Source organism: Otolemur garnettii, unplaced genomic scaffold, assembly GCF_000181295.1.
Source record: "Otolemur garnettii isolate 467f Iridium unplaced genomic scaffold, OtoGar3 scaffold00043, whole genome shotgun sequence".
Classification (NCBI taxonomy): domain Eukaryota; kingdom Metazoa; phylum Chordata; class Mammalia; order Primates; family Galagidae; genus Otolemur; species Otolemur garnettii.
In genome coordinates this window covers 5,699,869-5,719,000 of record NW_003852438.1, presented here as the reverse complement: position 1 = coordinate 5,719,000, position 19,132 = coordinate 5,699,869, and the positions used below count along the sequence as shown (strand labels likewise).

Sequence of the window (19,132 nt, the reverse complement as noted above, 5' to 3'; positions counted from 1 at the left end):
AACACACATAATGGAAAGAGCTTATTTTACCTCTATCCAGAGCAATCAGTCAAGGGGAAGAAATAGAAAGAACATATATTGGAAAAGAGGAAGTCAAATATTCCTCATTGTAGATAACATGATTTTATAGAGAGAGAAATCTAAAGACTCCACCAAAAAATTCTTAGAACCAATAAACTAATTCAGCAAAATTATAGGATAAAATAATCACCAGATGGCTCAGCACCGGTACACAGTGGTTACAGCGCCAGCCACATACACTGAAGCGGGCGGGTTCAAATCCAGCCCAGGCCAGCTAAACAACAATGACAACTGCAACAAAAAATATCTGGGTGTTGTGGTGGGCACCTGTAGTCCCAGCTACTTGGGAGACTGAGGCAAGACAATTACTTAAGCCCAAGAGTTTGAGGTTGCTGTGAGCTGTGACACCATAGCACTCTACTGAGGGCGACATAGTGAGACTCTGTCCCAAGAAAATTAAAAATCACCATATGAAAATCACTATAATTTCTATACACCTATAATAAAGTAGAAAGCAATCCCATTTACAATTGCTACCAAAAAAAACTAACTAGGAATAGATTTAACCAAGGAGGTGAAAGATCTTTACAAGAAAAACTACAAAGCACTGATAAAAGAAATTGAAGAGGGCACAAACAAATGTAAACATAATCCCATGCTCATAAATCAGAATTATTAAGATTGTTAAAATGACCAACTCCCCAAAGCAATCTATAGATCCAGTGTAATCCCTATAAAAAATGCCAATGACATTCTTCACAGAAATAGAAAAAGCAATCCTAAAATTCACATGGAACTACTAAAGACCTCCAATCGCCAAAGTAATCCTGAGCAAAAAGAACAAAGCCAGAGGTACACACTACCCGACTTCAAAATAAGCTACAAAGCTATAGTAAGCAAAACAAAATGGTGTGGTTAAAAAACAGACACATAGATCAACAAAACAGAATAGAGAACCCAGAAATAGATTCAGATATTTACAGCCATTTTATTTTCAACAAAGGTACCAGAAACACACACTGGAGAGAGGATACTATTTCCAATAAATGGTGCATGTTCATACACATACAGAAGAATGGAACTGGCAGGGTGTGGTGGCTTGCACCTGTAATCCTAGCACTCTGGGAGACCGAGGTGGGTGGATTTCTTGAGCTCAGGGGTTCAAAACCAGCTTGAGAAAAACTGAGACCCCATCTCTAGAAATAGCTGGGCATTGTGGTAGGCACCTGTAGTCCCAGCTACTTGGGAGGCTGAGGCAAGAGAATCACTTGAGCCCAAGAGTTTGAGGTGGCTGTGAGCTGTGATGCCATGGCACTCTACCCAAGGTGACAAAACAAGACTCTGTCTCAAAAAAAAAAAAGAAAAGAAAAGAGAGAATGGAACTGGACTCCTATCTCTCAGCTCATACAAAAATCAACTCAAATTTGATTAAAGACTTAGATAAAGACCCAAGCTATAAAACTACTAGAAGAAAACATAGGAGAAATGCTTCAGGACCTTGGTGTAGGCAAATATTTCATAACTAAGACTTCAAAAGCATGGGCAACCAGAAAAGTAGAACTATATTAAACTAAAAACTTCTTCACAGCGAAGAAAACAATAAGAAGAGTAAAGAAACAACCTGCAGAATAGGAGACATTATTTGTAAACTATTTATTAGACAAGGGACAAATATTCAGAATATACAAGGAACTGAAATCTCTCAACATGTTAAAAAAATTCTCAAATAAACCCATTAAAAAGTGGACAGAGCAACAAAGATTAAAGGAGATATTTCTCAAAAGAAGACATAAAAATGGCCAACAGGTATATGAAAAAATGCTCAACACCACTAATCAAGAGGGAAATGCAAATTAAAACCATGATGAGATGTTATCTCACTCCAGTTAAAATGGCTTTTATCACAAGACAAAAAAATAACAAAGCTGGTGAGGACACAGGGAAAAGGGAACTCTTGGTGGACATGCAAATTACTATAGTCATTATGGAAAACAGTATGGAGATCTCTCAGAAAACTAAAAATAGAACTACCATATGACCCAGGAATCCCAGGAAAGAAAATCGCCATATCAAAAGGATACAAGCACCTACCACAACACCGGCTAGTTTTTCTATTTTTAGCAGAGACAGGATCTTGATTTTGCTCAGGCTATTCCTGAACTCTAGAGTTCAGGTAATCTGCCCTCCTCAGCCTCCCAGAGTGCTGGAGGCTGAGCCACCGCTTCTGTTAACCACCAGCTGGGAAAAAGCCCAGCAAGGGCTCACTTGACAGAGACACACTATTCTACTCCCTCCAGAAGTGGCATCATGTTGCCTGGCCCAGGGAAAGCCACAGCTCCCTTGGCCACCATCCTGGGCAGCCAAGGGTCTTCAAGCAGAGACCTGCACATACCATGCTCCTGAGCTGCCACCCCTGAGCAGCACTGCACAATGCTGGGAGCTCCAGTCTTTGGCATCTCAAAGCTCTGCCACTTATGTCTGAGAGAACCTGTTAAGGGTTGAATTGGGTCCCCCACAAAAAAATGTTGAAGTCCTAACCCCCAGTATCTCAGAATGTGACCTTATCTGGAATAAGGTCATTGCATACGTGGTTAGTTAAGATGGGGTCATACTGGAGTAGAGTGGGCTCCTAATCCAATCTGACTGGTTCCTATGGAGATGGCCATGTGAAGACACAGAGAGACACAGGGAGGATGTGACAATGAAGGATCAGAGTAGCACCTCTGCCAGCCAAGGAATGCCAAAGATTGCCAGCAAACCACGGGAAGCTAGGACAAGGGGAGGAAGGATTCCCCCAGGCTTGAGAGGGAGGGTGACCCTGCAGATTCTTCAGAACTGTGAGACAATAAACTTGTTTTAAGCCAACTGGTTTGTGGCACTTCATTACAGCAGCCCTAGGACACTAATACAGATGCCTGTGGTTAGAATCCGATCACTCCCCACCATGAGGGCAGGCAGCCAAGCACCCAGTGGAGGTGGCCAGGTGGAAAAACCAACAGTTAGCAGGGAGCTTTCACCAATTCAGCTAGGGACCTACTTTCTGCAAAGCAAGGAGCCTATGCTTCAGAGACACACCATGTTGTGATGTGTCCCTCCAAAATTCATGTTGAAATTCAATCTCTAATACATTTGAGTTATGAGATGGGGTCTTTGGCAGGTGATTAGCTCCAGGAGGCTCCTCCTTTCAGCCCTTTTTGCCCTCTGTCTTCCTGCATGTAGCAACACAGCAACAAGGCGCCAGCTTGGAGGGAGAAAGCAGCACTTTTCTTTTCATTCTTTTTTTAAATTTTGAGACAAGTTCTCACTCTATTGCCCCAGGTAGAATAAAATGGCATTATCATGGCTCACTGCAACCTTGAGCTACTGGGCTCAAGTGATCCTCCCGTCTTAGCCCCCAAAATAGAGGGCACTACAGCCACGCACCACTATGCCTAACTAATTTTCATATTTTTTCATAGAGATGGGGTCTTGCTGTATTGCTCAAGTTTGTGGTCTCAAACTTGTGGCTTCAAGCAACTCCCACCTTGGCCTCCCAAAATATTAGGATTACAGGCATGAGCCACCACTTCTGACCCATGCTGCTTCCAAAAGCATTAACTTTTCCAATTGTGGGTAGATTAGAATGTTCTTCATACTGGCCCAAAATATTTCCCTTGGGATAATTTTATTTGTAGCTTGTGATAGCCCTCATTAGACAAAGAGTTCCCTGAGAGTGAAATACTAGCTCTTTGCCCACCTCTGGTCCTAACCCCATTTACACAGAAGTCAATATAATCACAGCTGCTGCTGCTACAGCTACTGCCACGGTGGCTGCCACCAACTTCCTATTCTCAGGATACTGTTAAGGAAGCACCCTGACAACCCCATTACCTCATCTCTCTGGTGTGTTCAGCCCTGTATGTCTCTAGGGAACCAGACAGTCCAATTTATTTAATGCCACATGATCTGCTGCACCCTGTTCTTAATTTATTACAGACATCGGGACATGGCTCTGTTTTTCTGAAAAACAGATTGTATCTTAGGTCACAAGGGCTGGAACTTTTTATCTCTCTTTTCTAGTAATGGATAATTTGATTCATATCTGCAATATGAATCAAATACCTTAATAATGTTCATAGCCTTTGACCCACTAAATTCTACTTCTAGAAGTTTACCCTAAGAAAGTGGCCATAGGTGTGTAAAAAAAGGGTTTACCGAAAAATTACTCATATATATGTATAATAGGGGGAATTCCCAGTGGGGAATTTGTTTGCAACTTCTCCAAAGCAAATATAGTGACATGTTTGGCCACAAAGCATCAACAAGTCTGAGCTGAAGGTTGTAATGAGGTGGAGAAATGGTGATCTCTCCAGTGTTCAGATGGATTGAGGTACAACAAGCCCACAGGGGCTGGGAATAGGCCAGACACTGAACTAGCCTGTTACCTCTCTGTTTGGGGGATCACCTCCTCTCCCAAGGGGAAGCCCTCCAGTTCCCTGGTCTCCCACGTGTCTCCAAGAACTGCCTGGGAAATTGCCTGTTTCAAGGGCATCTCACAGGATAAAATCTAGAAGAATGGGTGGCCCATTGCTCCCAATCCGATATGGCCCTGACTCCCCACTGTGAGTTACCACTCACCACATTTTCTCTTCTCTTTGGAGATCAGAAACATCATTTCCTAAGTTTTTCTTGGGAGTTTCTCTCTACTTCCTCTCTGCCGGACCTGAGTTTAAGTGAACATAGATAGTAGCACTTTCATTCATTCCTCTATAGCAATAACTTAATTTAGGGCATCATATTATTTATTGATCAGATTCTTTTGGTTGAAAGAGACAAAAGCACATTTAAACAAATTTCAGTCAAAACAAACAGAAAGAGGAAAAGAAAGACACAAAGGGAAAAGGAAAAAATAAAAGGAAAGTGAAAGAAGGAAGAAGTCTAGGATTAAATGACTTCAGGTACAGCAGGATCCAGGCATCCAAGCGATATCAGTAGGGTCTTCCCACGCTTCACTTTTCTCTGCTTTCTCAGTATCAGCTCAGGTTGTGTCTCCTTCCTCAGGTAGTAGCAAAGATGGCCACTAGCCACTCTAAATGTACATACCTTGCCATCTAATGATTCCATTGGTGGTTGTGTGGAGGTGAAGGGTAAAGGGTGGGGGGAGGAGTTCATCTCTTTGGCTAGTTCAGAAAATGTTTCACAGATGGCTCTGAGTGGTGTGGCTTGGGTAGTGTGTTGTTCTCTAAACCAATCACTATGGCCAAAGGATGATAGATCCACCCCCAGGTACTGAGGGGTGAGGCAGGGCTCATCTGAATTTCATGGACTTAGAATCAAGGGAAAATGGTACACTAAAAGATGCTTGATAAAGAAAAAAGCAGATTCTTTGCACCTGACTGCCCCTGTCCTGATGTCTGCCTGTCCTTGTACGTAGGCAAAATCCCAGTCTCTTATACACTTGATCAGGAGTGATGCTCCCCAATCTGACAATTTTATGTTCATCAGGCAACCCAGGGTTCCAAAGGCACCCATCCTCTTCATGTAGTTCTGAATATCATGTTGTGTCTGCTTTTGTGTTGCAGCAAGTGTGAATAGTGGTTAAGCAGTAAGAGTCCTATAATTTGCCCACAGGTCTGACTTCACCCTGAGTGAAACCCACTTCCCTGTCTATGGTCAGACAGAAATCACCGTGGCAAGCCCTGAATAGAAATAAGAACTCCAAGGCCCTGCAGCCATAACCACATGAGGTTATATGAGGTCTGACAATTAAGTTTGTGAACTTGCCACCTGTGCTTATGTTGGCAGCACAGTACAAAGAGCTCAGTAAGGTTTCGTAACCTTGGTTATGTCAGTGTGTCACAGCTGTGTTCATGTCAGCGTGTGGCCGTATTTTGCTGAGTGGCATTCATTACCATTGTTGAGTTTTTTTGTGTGCTGTTGTGAGAATGTTGGAGCTTGAATTAGAGCAACGAACAAACATTAAATTTCTTGTTAAACTTGGCAAGAGTGGAAGTGACATCAGGGACTTGTTAGTTTAAGTTTATGCCATGAAAAAAAATGGCAGTGCACAAATGGAATAAACATTTTTCTGAGAGGAGAGAAAGTGTCACTGATGCAGAGAGGTCAAGGCAGCCAATAATGAGCAGAACTTATGAAAACATTGCAAACATTTGTGAAATCATGCAATCATTGGGTCTGATTGTGAGAAGCAATAGCAGACAAGTAAACATCAACAGAGAAACAGGAAAATCAAGGCATGAGAAAGGTATGTGCAAAAATGGTTCCAAAGGAGTTCACTGATCAACAAAAGCAAAGGTCAAAGCTTGCCAAGACCTTTAAGAGAGGCAAGACAACGTCTGGGGCCATGAGATCACTGGCGATGAAACATGGATGTGCCAATTTGAGCCTGAAACAAAGTGTCAAAGTGCACAATGGAAGTCTGCCAATTCCCCACACCAAAAAATTTCTGACAATCCATATCCAGAGTCAAAACAATGTTGCTAACCTTTTTTGACATCAGAAGGATTATTCATTATGAATTTGTACCAACTGGACAGTTAACTAAGTTTACTATTTAAAAGTGCTGAAAAAGCTGCATGAAAAATTAGACCAAAATGACCTGAAATTTTTACCAATAATTCATGGCTCTTGCATCACGACAATGCACCAGCTCACACCAGCACGTCTAGGTGGGTGGGAACAGTAACTGCCCATCTAGATATGCCTTTGTCCCTTTTCTGTCTGTTTGTGAGGGAGTTTTTAGCTAGTAAACAAATAACTGTATTGGAACACACTCCCCACTCACCTGATCTGGCCCCCAATGACTCTTTTCTTTACTTGAAGATAAAGGAAATAGTGAAAGGAACACATTTTGGAAGGATAATACGATAGCTCTAATGGCCATTCCAGGAATTCCAAAATTGCCTTGAAGGGTGAACTGGCACTGGCATCAACGCATAGCTTCCCAAGGAGAGTACATCAAAGGTGAGTACATCAGTGAGATGTGTCACATTTTGTCTAGGATAAGTTCACGAACTTAACTGTTAGACCTCACACATCTTATGCCCTGCAAAAGTTTAGCTTGTGAAGCCAAGTATTCTGATATAGGGTACTTGGGTCTGCGTCTGCCCAGCAGAAAGAGTACCTTTTAACATGCTCTTTATGGGTTAATAGCTACCCTGCCTACAGGTACAGACAAGCAATGATTGTCCCAAGGCTGTCACAGGGCCGAAGAATTTAAAGGCTTGAACTCTAGACCCCGGTGGCATGGCTTGAGTAACAGAATTGTTGCCTTCTGAGGTATTTTGTTGCTTCTGCATGTGAGGCGGCTGGGCTACAAAGCAGTGGTCCTGCAGCTGTGGGCTTCTCCAGTCCAGCAAACATCTTGCTCCCCACTGACTGCCAACATTTCCAAACTCTGAGGGGTGCTTCTCCGTGAGTGACACAAGAGGCCTGCAGGGAACAGTAACCACCCACCTAGATGTGCCCCTGTCCCATTTCTGGCTGTTGCACTGCTTTCGGCTGCTTTGGGAGTAAACCAAAACGATGGAACTTTGAGTAGGATCCTTCCCCACCCTCAAACCTGCACCAAACTTCATGATGCAGCCAAGCTCATCAACACATTGTTGAGGCTCCTGCCCAAACTCTGAAAATGAGAGAGTCAAGCGTTCTGGTGGAGCCACAGGTATGCATCAAGGAAGCCACGTGTGGGTTCCACTGACACCTCCACTCAGGCTTGAGAGGCCCCAGCACATTTAGCAGAGTTCAATCACCTTGGGTCTCATTGGAAGCAGCAAGGAGGGGGCCTGGGTGTCTGTGTTGTCATTATTGCTGCTGATGAATACGCATTTTTCATGCCCTGAGCACTGTTCTGAGTGATTTACATACATTATCTATCTAAATTTCACAACAGACCCACACAGTTACCCTCTTTTATAAAAAGAGGAACCTGAGGTTAAACAACTTGTCCATGGGCTCAATACCCATAGCACAGTGGTTATAGTGCCAGCCACATACATAGAGGCTGGTGGGTTTGAAACTGGCCTGGGCCAGCTAAACAATGACAACTGCAACAAAAATTAGCCAGGTGTTGTGGTGGGTGCCTGCAGTCCAGCTACTTAGGACGCTGAGGCAAGAGAATCACTTAAGCCCAAAAGTTTGAGGTTGCTGTGAGCTGTGATGCCATGGCACTCTACCGAGGGCAACATAGTAAAACTCTGTCTCAAAAATAAATAAATAAATAAAATTTAAAAAAAAAAACAAACTTGCCCATGATTACAGAACTACCAGCTTAACTGAGGGACTTCCTGATGTCACTGTCAGAGTCTCTCCTCTGACTCTGGGGCGGGAGGTGGGGGCAGTGATTCTGTCAACCCCAGCTGCACACAGCCAGATGCTGTGGGATAATGCTGTGAAGAACTGGCAGCGTGACCTGGCACCTCCAGAACGTTCTCTGGTTTACAACTCTCTAGCACCAAAGGCAAGAAGTACACAGACCTGGCTGGGCGCACGGGTTCACACTTGTAATCCTAACACTCTGGGAGGCCAAGGCAGGTGGATTTCTTGAGCTCAGAAGTTCAAGACCAGTCTAAGCAAGAGCAGGACCCTATCTAGTCTTTACTAAAAATAGAAAAAATGACCCGGGGTTGTGGTAGGTGCCTGTAGTCCCAGCTGCTCGGGAGGCTGAGGCAAGAGGATCTCTTGAGCCCAAGAGTTTGAGGTTGCTGATAGTGATGATGCCATGGCACTATACCCTGGGCAACAGAGTGAGGCTCTGTCTCAAAAAAAAAAAAAAAAAAAAGTACACAGAGCCCAGTTCCAGGCCTTTACTCTGCAGGTCTCAGAGCAGCTCTCATGGGGCAGCAGGAAGCCATCTAGACATGGCTTGCTCAGCCATTGGAGTAAATGATTAGTTTATGTTGGCTCCAAGGTTCTCTGACTTCCCAGATAGGATTATTTACATGATTACATTCAAGGTTCTGCAGAAAATTCTGGTTTTTACAGACTCAAAATAAAATCCTTATGCCCTTAGAGGAGTTCTAGATCCTTTTGGACTGGTATACTTATTTTCCCCCTTGGTCCTTCCTTTGACTCCAGAACAGCCCACTGAGTTATCTCACATAAGACACCAAGATCAGGTGGACCCCATGAGCAGTAAAACTCCAAGTCAATAGTGTTAACAAGGTCTGGGTTCCGTCTCTCCTCTGCTTCACTCTGTCCATGACATGGGCTTTGTCCTCTGCTGGGCTCTTGAGGGACTGCCTTATTTGTATATCTGTTTCTTTCAAATGAATGAAAGCTTCCTAGAGGCTCCCAGCAGATACCTCTCTCTGCCCATCACAGGCAACTGTTTGACCCACTACCTCGGTGGGAGATTTATAGAGCCTCGTTGATAATTAGTAGCTCTTTAAAGAGTTTCTGTAAATACGTAATTTCAAAACAAAATCTATTTCAATCTACTGTCAGCAAAACATAACCCACATCCCATTCACAGAGAGAGAAATGGATATTCCATCTTTCCTCCCCATCTCTGGATGGTTAGAAATCCTTGAGATCAAAGCCCTCTGGAGTCATCTACAGATCAAGGTGGAAGAAACCTAGGAGCAGACTGATGAACAAGTGATCAACAGTTAACAAAAAGAAAGAAAGAAAGAAAGAAAAACCCAGGAGAGGGCCAAGGGACAGTACTTGGCTCTGTGCAGCCTCTGCCCACTCCACCTACCATACCTGGGACCACTTTGTACCCACAAAGTGATGCTGTGCCTTTGGACAGTGCCAACATTTTTTTAAGTTGGATTTAAGATCAGGCAACTGGAATAGTCAGGATTCAACTCATGTCTTGCTCCAAAACTGTTTTCACTTTGCCAAAATCATATGCTATTGATATGTCTATCTACCTAGAAAACCAAGACAATCAACTGGAAATCTATCAGAGCCACAAAGAGCTCAGTAAGTTGAGTGAGTTTAAAATAATTTTAATCATTTCAGACAATATACTGGAAAATGTTACTATTTAGGGCACTTGCCAAAATCAAGGTGGCTCGTTCTCTGGGAGAAGTTTCTAGAAAGAACAAAAAGAAACCAGTAACAACAGCTGCCCTTGGGTAGGTAACTGGGGCCAGTTGTAGGAGGAGCACTTACCCTCCACCATACTTTTGAGCTTTAGATTGTTGTGCTATATGCACATATTATCTATTGAAAATAATAAGATTCTAGGAAAATCAATAAGCAATGCAGCAAAAATTTCAGGATTTTAAGAAAACCTCAGACACAAGGACACTAGAACTGCCAATGAGTTATTCTATCACCTCTCCTTTACTTTCAATCCAAAACAATATTAAACAACATGGAGATGCTATCAAATTTCAGCCTTCTTTAATGAAATTTATAATTTTTTTTCAAATGTCTAAGAAGACAAGATTCTCCCCCGCTGCTTTTTGTAGGAGTAAATAACAGAGGTTTTACTTTTAGCTAGAGGGTAGTTTGCTCTGGGGAGGATAGTTTAAAATCCCTTTTATTACATTCCTTTGGGCATAACAATTATTGGCTTGCGATCCAGTCAACTATTTCAGTAAGTTAAATGTGCATGTTGCTTTTAAAAAAGAGAGAGAGAGAGAGATTAGACAATAAGAAATCACAACTGGGGGCAGAAAGTTCTCACGGCAAAACCTAAGCATTTAGATGTTTTATTCATGACAATTACGAAATTTCTCTTTTGTAAAAGGTACACACAGATCTTGGGCATCTTGGTCACTTGAAAGGAGACCATCTTGTGTCATTTCAGTAGAAGAGTTCACAGTTTGCCAATCCCACATGTTTCCCAGGAAAGGAAAAATTTATTAATTATATATTAAAATGTTACAGTTATAGAAAAGAAACATTGACCAAGAGTCTCCTGAAATAGATAATATTTACAAAAGCAACCCAAATACAGAATATCATGGAATCATTTGGATGAGAATTGTGTAGCTTAGGAAGAGAGAACATTAGAAAACTTTTCTGAGGATCCTATAACATAGGGCCTTGAGTAAATGAGGAGACACATGGAGAAGAGTGCTCAGACTCTGCGGTCACAGGAACATGCTGTGCTCAGAAACCCCTCACTTATAAAAATGGGGGTGCTTACAGCACCCACTCCACGTGAGAACAATAGAAAGATCACCAGTCTTTCCTCAGAGAAGGAGTGCTGTTACTTGTGATGTTTTCTGCATTGTTCCACATTTCCCAAAGGATAAAGACACCAGCATCTTCTGCAACAGATGGGACAGAGACCTGGACAAATTGGGCCTAAACTTGTGAGAAGCTGTATTTTCTTTTGTTGTTGTTTTTGTTTTTGACACAGAGTCTCAAGTTGTTGCCCTGGATAGAATGCTGTGGCATCACAGTTCACATCAACCTCCAACTCTTGGGCTCAAGCGATCCTAGTTGCCTCAGTTTTTTTATTTTCGGAGGTGAGAGTCTCTCTTCTGCTCAGCTGAAGCAATCCATCCCCCTTGGCCTCCCAGAGTGCTAGGACTATAGGCGTGAGCCACCGCGCCTGGCAGAAGCTGTATTTTCTACTGCAGCCTCTACTATGAGTATCTGCCCGACATCTCCTTTTATCTCACACATGCACAGCCACAGTATTAATCAGAGTTCTCTAGAGAAATGGAGCCAGGAGATGTGGGGCAGAGGAGAGAACAGAGGAAGGGGTGTGTGTGTGTGTGTCTAGGGAGGAAGAGAGAGATAAGGAATTGGCTCATAAAATCATGAGAACCAGCAAATCTGAAATTTGTAGGACAGGCCAGAAGTTCATAGAAGAGTTGATGTTGAAATCTTTTTTTTTTTTTTTTGAGACAGAAGCCTCAAGCTGTCCCCCTGGGTAGAGTGCCGTGGCATCTCAGCTCACAGCAACCTCCAACTCCTGGACTCAAGCGAGTCTTCTGCCTCTGCCTCCCAAGTAGCTGGGACCACAGGCGCCGGCCACAACGCCCAGCTATTTTTTGGTTGCAGCCATCATTGTTGTTTGGCAGACCCGGGCTGGACCCGCCACCTTGGGTGTACGTGGCTGGCGCCTTAGCCACTTGAGCCATAGGCGGTGAGCTGATGTTGAAATCTTGAGTCCAAAATCTGCAAGACAGGCCAGCAGATTGAGCTTCTGCGTTGTAGTTAAGACACAATTGATTCTTCCCTAGGAAACCTGTCTTTGCTCTTCAGACTTTTAACTGATTGGATGAAGTCTACCCACTATAGGGAAGGTAATCTGCTTTACTTAAAGCCAATTGATTGTAAATGTTAATCACATCTACAAACACCTTCCTAGCAACATCTAGACTAAACTAAACTGGGCACCACAGTCCAGCCAAATTGACACATAAATTTAACCATCTCAGCCACCTCCCAGCTGCAAGGAACCTCCTCATGGGTCTGGACCCACCATCCAGACCATCTTTACTTCCCCTGTTCACCTCCAGGAATTTAGTATTTTTCCTTTTAGATGTTAGGGCTGCTAACATCTCATGTTCCTATGGGCTACACGCCTACTTTCAGCGGTCTGCTCGATGCCTCCACGGGTAATCTCACACACTCACACACACCACACATACCCCTTTGGGAAGGAAGAATTTCAAGGACACAAAGATGACTTATCCTCTAAAGGCTAACCAAGGGGATCTTCTGTTCTCCTTCACTTGAGAAAGGGCGGAGAGAGAAAGAAAAATATATATACATATATATATATATACAAATTTAACTTCTAGAGGAATAGTCAGCTACATATAATAGAAAAGCAAGGGAAATAATCTAAATGTCCCACAATATATGGTAAGTTGAGAAAAAAATTATCGCTCATATACACAAGAAACTATGCAGCTATTAACAATCATATGAAGATTATTTAATCATCCTGAAAAATATCCATCCTATAGCAAACCAAAAAAAAAGGTCACAAACCACTATATTCAGTATGACCCTACTTTTGTAATATACATGTAGTAATTACATACGTAGTACATATATAATTTTGTCCATACATAATTTCATTGTATATACAGTCATCTAACATAAGATTACAAAGATTGCATGCCACTAAATGAAAGAACACTGCTAAATTCTTAAATTCTATTTAAGATAGACCCAAATTTCAGAAACATTAAAAAGTAAAAAATGCATCATAGAATTAGTGAAATATATATATACATATAGACTATATATGCATAGAAAAAAGTAGAATATATTATACTAAAATAGAAACATAAGTTATCTCTAGGTCAGTGGTTCTCAACCTTCCTAATGCCGTGGCCCTTTAATACAGCTCCTGTGAATTGCGACCCACAGGTTGAGAACTGCTGCTCTAGGTGATATAATTATGGATATTTTCTGCTTTGTGATTTTCTGTGCATTCTAAATTTTGCGTATTGAAAAGGTGATATATTTAGACATTGATTGATAGAAAAACAATATATTGCCCACCCCACACCCAAATCTTCTAACCCTTCTCTTTTTGAGACAGTCACACTCTGTTGCCCCGGCTAGTCTTAAATTCGTGGCTCAAGCTGGTCTTGATTCCTTGCTCACGTTGGCCACCCAAAGTGCCAGCATTAAAGCACGAGCCGCTGTGCCCAGCCCTTTCTCCTTTTCTCTTATTCTCCTCTCTATTCTCTTGAGAGCGTTTGTCCAGACCCCAATCCAGTACTGTGCTGAACTTGCAGCAAGAGGGAAAATCCTGGCTTTAATGTAAGCGAACTCAGTTAATATTTTCGAAATCTACTTCTTGGCTTATTTCATTTTCAGTTAAGAAATTATCATGTTTGACAATTTCTCTTGATCAGGTGATGACCTTAAATAAAGTTTAATTAGCTTAAGCTTTAATAAAATCCTAACAAATTCTGTTCCAGAGTAACTAAAACACTTAAAATAATGTTTTGAGTTTTGATACATTTACTATTTAACTTTCCAATTTTTTTCAACTACTCTAATGCTCTAGGAAAAAGCAAGCATTAAAAACACATAGAAAAACATACATGGTGTGGTGTACATTTATCCTTTGCCTCTCTTCTTTAAATTTTTGATGCTTTGTCCATCATAAATGTTGGATGTTAGATTAATTTTTTGCCTTCATTTTGATGGTTTTGAGATATTGCATTAAAGTGCTATTTATCTTGACTACTGAGTATTTTTGTGCCACCTTAAATTTTGTGCCCAGGGCAAGTGGCTCACTTGCCTGACCCCTAGTCCTGGCCCTGCCCCAGTCATAGTAACGCTTTTTACATTCATCAGCCTGATAGACTATGGGTGTCTAGAGGAGAGAGCTGAGGTTTATCTATCCTTACATTTCTGCCTCTGACCCAATACCTAGCAGAGAGGCAAGCACATGGGGCTTCACCAGCATTTTGTTGAAGAAAAGAATAAAGGAAAGAAGGAAAATAGTTATAATAATGGCTAATCATTATATCACCTACTGAATATTTATTGTGTACCAAATACTGAGTTAGACACTTTGCTTAATTAATCGAACATCCAATACTAAAAATAATGTATCCATTTTACAGATGAGGACATTGAGGCACAAGAGGTGAGTGAATTATAACACATGAGTGATTGTGGCAGCACTTGGAGCAGATCTGCTTGGGTTCCTAAAACATTTCTTGCTTTGACTGTTTCTTTCCTGCGCGTGGGAATGAGATAAGGAGGAAGAAGCAGGAATATGGGGGAGAAAAGAGGTAAAGGAACGTGTAACTTAGAACCAAACTATCACACTTTCACATCAGTTATCTCATCTGAGCTTCATAACAACCCTAAACATCATTAACCTACTTTAAGATAATAAGTGTGACACAAGGATATCAAGGAGACTTGCTCAATTCCTCCTGGTGAGGGAAGAGGGGAGTGAGGTGAGAGGTAATGATAGCTGAGCTGGACCAACTGGCCTCCCTTCTAACCTCCGGGCAAGCTGATGGCTCCCCTGCACGCTTCCCCAGCTAGTAGAGCCAGCACCTTCCCCTGAAGTCAGGTCACCCGCATTTGGCCACAGGCCCCACCCATAATGGGCGTCCCCTCCCCAGGGACTGTGTGTGGAAGGAAGAGACCTGATAAGGGCCAGAGCTGACTTGAACAGCCAGCTGCCCTCGTCTTGCATCAGCTGATCTGCTCCCCACCAAGTTTCCTGCCTTGGGTGGGGAAACCACCTGAAGCACACTGATGTGAAAAGTGAAAGAACAAGAACACCCAAAACAGAACTTAAATTGACCTAGAAATAAAAACAATATTGTGAAGAAGAAATGAAATTCACAGAACTTCCTAAGAAGAAGTCATCTTGGGTCTTTGTAGCTGGGGGGTGGGGGGGAGGGGGGTTCAGACATGTCCTGCAGAGGCACTTAGGGAAAGAATTTCAATTATGAACATACACAGATAATTTCTGGAGAGAGGGACTGAAGGTCCAGGAAGGTGGGAAATGTAACTTTCATTGTATATTTTTTCATACTGCCTTTTTAAAGAAAACCATCAGCATATATAAGGTTTTTTTGTTTGTTTGTTTGTTTTATGAGACAGAGTCTCACTGTGTCACCCTAGGTAGAATGCCATGGCGTCATAGCTCACAACAACCTCAAATTGGGCTCATGGATTCTCTTGCCTCAGCCTTCCAAGTAGCTGGGACTACAGGACCCCACCATAATGCTTGGCTATTTTTACAGGTGAGGTCTCACTCTAGCTGAAGCTGGTCTTGAACTCCCGAACTCAGGCAATCCACCCACCTTGGCCTCCCAAAGTGCTGGGATTACAGGTGTAAGCCACAATGCCTGCCCCTACATATGTAAGTTTTTCATCTAAAGAGAACCATTTTTTTTACGTGGCCTGTCACCAGTGGAGGCTGAGGTCACAGTCACCATTCTGTGATGGATCATCCGCAGGCCTTCCTGGAGCAGTGGGAAGGGACCCCCGACCATGCCTCCTGCTAGACGAGAAAGCTTAGTACATGACACAATAGCAGTGGATCATATATCCTGCGGACTGCGTGCACCTCTGAATTAGGCAGCTAATTGTTCTAAAGACAAGTTTAAAATCAGAGTCACAGTGGCTCACGCCTGTAATCCTGGCACTCTGGAAGGCCGAGGGAGGTAGATTGCCTGAGCTCACGGATTCAAGACCAGCCTAAATAAGAGCGAGACCGATCTCTTGAAAAATAGCCAGGCATTGTGTCGGGCTCCTGTAGTCTCAGCTACTTGGGAGGCTGAGGCAAGAGAATCACTTAAGCCCAAGAGTTTGAGGTTGTCGTGAATGAAGACTCCACTCTACTGGGGGCAAGAAAGTAAGACTGTCTCAAAAAATAAATAAATAAATAAAATCAGAGTCAGCTGAAGTAAAATCAGACGAGTAATTTGCTTCCAGAAAGTGAAGTACACAGCACACGCTGATGCTGCTTTTTGGGAAGGTGGGCACAGGGCCGTCAGGAGCTCTAGGACTAGGGGTGGTGGTCATGACCCTGTCCTGGGAGAGAATGGAGATTACTCACCTGCGGTCAGGCTCAAGACACAAACTGAAAGTCACACAGCACAGTGGTAGGAAAGATGGAACATGAACAATAGGTCAAACCTGTACTGGGCGTGTCTAGCCCCTGAGAAGAGAGAAGTGAAGGGCAGCCACCCAGTCTTCCACACAGATGCCCCTCTGCTGAGAAACATAGCTCTCAAGTAAGGCAGGTGGCAAGACAGTGGCAGCTGGGCCAGTGCGTTGCGTTAGAATGAGCCCTGAGAGTCTGCAAAGGAGCGAAAAGAGGCAGTCTGGAGAGAGACAGAGAGTCTCTCTCCAGAAGCTTGAACCCCAGAGTCTCTGCTGTGAAAGGAAGGGAATGTGGAGGGGTTATCAGCTGCTTAGAGTTAGGGCAGATGGACACCTCCCTTTCTACCCACGTGGGAATGTCAATCCTTCCCATCTCGCTGATCTCGGGTAGTTGGCAGGCTCTTCTTCTGCACACTGCTAGCCTTCTCTCCAGATACCATCTGGGAACACCTCTGCATCTGGCCTCCTTCTAACTAGCTCAGCCCTCCCCTGGGGTCCCAGATTAGAAAACAGGATTATTTTGCTTCATTGAATTGTTAATCACCAAGTGGCTTTCCCTCTCCTTTCCCAATTCATGTCAGGCCTGTCCTCTTGCTAAGATCAACCCACCCATGTCCCTGTTCCCAACTCTTGGGGTCTTGGAATCACAAACATAGTCAACCATGCAAAGAAAAACAGAATTGCTGGTTCGAGTTTCTACCAGAGAAACTTTCCAAATTATGGGCTATTTGGAGTCATCCATGCTACTTCTCTATTACTAAAATAAGGACCGGAAAAATTGCATCACAGAACCACAGAGTTGGTGAGGACCTACGAGCAGACCAGGCCCTGGCAGAATGATTCAGAACATGGGTTTGGGAGTTGGGTTTACCTGGATTCTAATTCCAGCCCTGCCCTACTTCTTGAATGGTTCTCATAGTTGAATGTGCACCATGATCACCTGGAGGACTTTAAAAACACAGATTACTCGGCTCCTCCCCAGACTTTCCGATTACTGGGTCTGTGGTAGGGCTCAGACATCTACTATATTTCTAGCAAGTTCTCAGATGATGAGGCTGCTGGTCAGGGAACTACACTCCGAGAAACTCCCTAGCTGTGTGATCAGCCACCTCCCGTGTGTATTTGGGATAATAATCATAGGCATCTTCTGGGGCTGGGATTTAACCTGCCACCCATCTGACACTAGGAGCCCCTCGAAACGTTAGTGGCACACGGTTAATGCCAGCTCTTGTTGGATAGAGGGGAGGAGTCATTTGCCCAAGACCGCCCGGCAGATGAGAAGCAGACCTGGGACAGGGCCCGGGGGCTCCTCACTGCCCGGCCGGCCGCGTTCTTCCCTCCTGCGTTGAGGCCCCAGGCTCTGAGCCCTCCGGCTGGCGCGCGGCACACCGCGGTTCCCTGCACGCGCAGCCCGGCTCAGCTAATGCCCCGTCTTGGGGGTGGCTGGGACCCTCCGATCTTTATGGGCGCTGCGAGCCCGGCTGCGGAGACCGCACCCCCGGGTGGACCGAGATCAGCAGAAGCCGTCCGGGCCCGAGCAGCGCAGGAGGCACAGCCGGAGCGCGGTTGCACCTGGCCCCGGGAGAGGCGGGACGGGCGCGCCCCGCAGCCCAGGAGGGCCCGCCCCGGCCCCACCCTCCCGGCCGTCCGGTCTGGAAACCTTCGAGCTGCTGGGAGACGCGGCGGTGGCTCTGTCTCGGCGCGACAGGTAAGCAGCATTAGGAGCCCGCGACCCTCTCCCAGACCTCGGCGTTCGAAGTTCCCCAGCTTCTCCGGACTCCTCTAGTCCAGCTGGCTTCGCCCAAGTTGTCGCTCCTCACCACCCCCTCCTTCAGCCTTTCTCTCCTCCTCTTCCTCCTCACCACCCCACACAGTAAAATGAAGGGGCTGGGCCAGACTGGTCCCTCCTGCCTTCGCTCTTTGCCCGTCTCAGTGGCCTCTAACTCCTCCCTCGGTGGGACCCCCCCCCAACCTTTGCGAACTAAAAGATGAATGGGGAGCCCAGACCTCCGGGACTTAGAGGAATGGGAGAGGGGCAAGCCGAAGCTCTCCCGGGAGGGCTCTACCCCCTCTTCTCACTTGCCTCCGCATTGCTTCTGCGCCCTGTCCCCCCAGATTGGGCCACACCATGTGCTCGGGTACAGAAAATCTTTGAGAGGTTCGCTCCTGCCGGAGCCTCGCTGCGCCTGAGCAGAAGGGGCGAGCGAGAAGCAGCCTCACTGGTGGGGGGCGGTCTGAGCCTGGCCTGGTTCACCTTCCTGCGGAGGCTCCAGTCGTTGGGGGCGTGGGGAGGGATTTGCATGCTTTTGTGGGGGAGGGAGTCTGGTGAGTGTTCATGATTGTGACTGTCGCCAACTTCCGATTTCTCCTCACTGTTCAGAACTCTAGGCCAGGCGTCCTCAAACTACGGCCCGGCCCGCGGGCCACATGTGGCTCGCCTAGGACATTTATCCCGCCCGCCGGGTGTTTTTGCCGCCACTGCCTGTCCTGCTTAGCAGGCAACTCGTCCGGGGGCCTGTAGTCCGGCCCTCCAACGGTCTGAGGGACGGTGAACTGGCCCCCTGTTTAAAAAGTTTGAGGACCCCTGCTCTAGGCT

At 44.7% G+C, this 19,132-nt stretch overlaps 2 protein-coding genes across 2 annotated transcripts in view; one reads left to right on the top strand and one right to left on the bottom strand.

Annotated features, from left to right (window-relative positions):
- Positions 1–18,524, bottom strand: part of SLC4A8 (solute carrier family 4 member 8) — a 99,935-nt gene extending 81,411 nt beyond the window's left edge. Inside the window, exon 1 of the mRNA XM_012805526.1 lies at positions 18,357–18,524. The gene's annotated coding sequence lies outside the window, so the exon portion shown is untranslated. The remainder of the gene's footprint in view (positions 1–18,356) is intronic.
- The window catches only part of GALNT6 (polypeptide N-acetylgalactosaminyltransferase 6), a 44,282-nt gene continuing 33,858 nt past the window's right edge, over positions 8,709–19,132 (top strand). The window contains exon 1 of the mRNA XM_003790393.3: positions 8,709–8,719. The gene's annotated coding sequence lies outside the window, so the exon portion shown is untranslated. The remainder of the gene's footprint in view (positions 8,720–19,132) is intronic.